The following is a 3,441-nucleotide window of genomic DNA, read 5'->3' as shown; positions in this document are numbered from 1 at the left end:
GTTGATGACAATCACTGGGGATGGGTGATATGTTGATGACAATCACCTGGGATGGGTGATATGTTGATGACAATCACTAGTGATGAGTGATATGTTGATGACAATCACTGGGTATGGGTGATATGTTGATGACAATCACCTGGGATGGGTGATATGTTGATGACAATCACTAGGGATGGGTGACATGTTGATGACATGGTTTCACAGAATCATAACGGGATTACTACTCCATTTTGCCCGACATTATTAAGACTTTAGCTGGATATCAAAAACTGCCTTTTCATTCATGGGGTATGGAAATATAATTGTATTTTCTGTACACAAGATTGTAGTTCATTTTGCTGCATTAAGATTCGTCAATCACTTTATGTATGTATGTATGTATGTATGTATGTATGTATGTATGTATGTATGTATGTATGTATGTATGTATGTATGTGTTATCATTTATGTACTTATATATTATTTAGATGTGAAATTCTTATCGTGATTACTAAAACCTTTTATTTTTTATAATCGTCTAATATATGTTGAAAGTATGCAAAGTTTTGGTACCATATAAAGTGTCAAATGTCACCAGAATTGATTTGTGAAAACCCAACTTACCATTGCTGGTAATTCCTGTACCTAATTAAGATCAAATGATGTGCCTTTAGGGAGAGGAGAATGAGTGATAATCGAAAGAAAAGAGTAGAGGTCGTGAACTGTCAGAGAAATAAAACGCTTGACAGCTGGGAGAATGATTCATCCATCAAATGGCTGGACGTCGTATCTTCTTCGTCATTTACCCAGAGTTATTTTGTGCAATGAAATATTTTATAACCTGAATAATCGTAAACGACTCTGTCCATTCCGAAAGGGTTATTCGGTTTCCTCCCTCCACGGGTTTTGTCCTGGCTGATATAAGGACAGTATCCCACCAGGGGGTTTCAAACATACAACGAAGTCTTCTCAAAGACCTCCGAGGCATTACAACAATGCAATAGCGCCGCCCGGAAGAAATACTGGTTCATTTGACGCCCTTTGTGTGGAAGCGCCGTTCCATTGTCGAGGTCTCATCACTCTCTCTTTATTTCGTCTCCTCACTAAAATGGGCAATTTAATTCAGTAGAGCCTTCTTAGAAATATGGAAAAAAGTTGCGCAAGATTTCCACAGTTGCCTTTAAGAGGTCAGTCAGAAGGTGAGATACATCACTAAATTAATCTCGCTGTAAAAAATGTCATGTGTTTCAATTTCTCTTGCTGCTGAATGATGAAAATCACTTGTCTTGGGACTCAACTGAAGGCGCATCTGTATCTGAAACAGTTGAAAAGCCTCTCTGCCAAAAAGGCATCCTTCCTCCAACTACTGTAAGCTCCTCAGTGTTGATACAAATTGGTACCATTTTCCGAGGCCCTGTCGCTTCGTAGTGTAGTGCCAACGTAGCATCCGTTTTTAGATCAGCTAAGTTTTAGCAGCATTCTGCCCGTTTTTCAGGCATTGTGACTGATCTCGAATTTCCATGCTGGCGTCGCTTTCATCCGGTTGGGAAAGCAATTGTATCAAAACATCGCCAAACAAAATGAACAATCTCAGCAGATTTGAGGCCACAAGTAAGCGAAGGGTTTTAGCACGTCATTCTAGATCACAGTACCTCTGTTCTTAGGCCCTTAATAAATCAACACTATATTATTATGATGGCTATGTCCTAAGAAATCCACAAGGTACTTTTCCCAAAACAACCTTTCAAATGATCATTGTACTTCCTTGCAAACATAACAGAGTGGAAGCATTAAACAAGAAAATAATTTAACGAAATGCAGTTCGTAATTTTAAGGCATCGCGTATCGGCCCTGCTCGAAGTTCCTTGGGCAATCTTCTTTCCCATTTATCTGGGAAAGAAATCTCAGGTCTCGAGACGGCCTGATTGCCTCCGGAAGGTGATGCGTTATTGGCAAAGTTCTGAGAGTGAAAAACGTCTTTATCGCCTGGAATAAAAAGTCTCTAAGCCCTCTAGAGGGAAGATGAAGATGAGGGGATGTGGCGTAGCCATTATCTCAAAGAGTGATTTCTGATTCATGTTTAATGCAATTTCCGTAGAGATGTGGACGATTCTTTCACGCGATATTTATCATTGTTTCCATCTCAATGCCTTCGTTTGGCTAATTTATCTATGCACCATATTTCATTATCTCTCTCTGTCTCTGACTCGTATGTATATATATATAGTATATATATAATATATTTTATATATATATATATATATATATATATATATATTTAATGTAATTTATATAGAGAGAGAGAGAGAGAGAGAGAGAGAGAGAGATGTGGACGATTCTTTGGGCATGGTAAAAGTTTCATCATTGATATTTCTTGTCTTAACGACAAACAAAAATCTTACACTGCTACGTATTGTTTGAGTTATTTGAGGATAACTTTTGTTTGGAAAATCTGAAGCACCAGAATAATTTATTTTCTTCAGCATTTCATAATCTCTTCTATCTCAATCCATTCTCTATTATTATTATTATTATTATTATTATTATTATTATTATTATTGTCTCTAAATTTTACACAGTTTTTTTTTTTCCAATTTTTATATTTCTCATTTTATGTTTTTATTATCTAAATCTTCAATATTTTATTTTGTCATTACATGGGGGTACGTACAGGTGCCACACCCAAGGTCCATAGTATATATATATATATATATATATATATATATATATATATATATATATATATATATATATATATATATATATATATATATTTACGAGCCTATTGAGGTAAGTCTATCTAGCTCTAATCACAATCTAAACACATTTAACTGACTTGGCCAAACCCATAAAAAGAAGTAAGTTAACATTAAATTCAATGGCTCTTAAAGAAAGCAAGACTTCACTAATTTGATTTTTATTACAAAGATCAGAAGGATATTGCAAAGGGAGCTCTCCACTAACTCCTTGGCACTGTTATTATGTTAATCACCAATCAAGTAGCGCCAATAGCAAGACTTTACGATCTATGATGGAAATTCTTATCTAGAGAATTAATCCTAATCTGAAATAAATCACACTGTGGTAGGGGCCTCTAAAAGTAAATAGATGTACAAGAACTCTGCCACATAGGCAGATAAATCTTCAGATCTCAATCTTGAAGTGTTCTTCCACGTCGGGAATTCAGGAACTGGCACCATGGATGAACAGGTAGGCACACAGCATCAAATGCCTATTCTGCAAGACAAACTCATTGCCACTTGGTTTGCAAGGGTAACACTTTCACTTTCACTTCGGGAGTGCTGAAGGCTGACAGGGTAACACCTTAGCATAGAAAATTTTAAGTGGTGCTCACATTATTTGAAATGGAAAACATTTAACACTTCACTTATTGTCTCAGAACTCCAAGTGGCGTGAATATTAGAAAGAATGAAAGTAATAGTGGAAGAATGGGTGTCG

Source organism: Macrobrachium rosenbergii, unplaced genomic scaffold (assembly GCF_040412425.1).
Source record: "Macrobrachium rosenbergii isolate ZJJX-2024 unplaced genomic scaffold, ASM4041242v1 282, whole genome shotgun sequence".
NCBI classification, from domain to species: Eukaryota; Metazoa; Arthropoda; class Malacostraca; order Decapoda; family Palaemonidae; genus Macrobrachium; species Macrobrachium rosenbergii.
Note: the sequence above shows the minus strand (reverse complement) of the source record.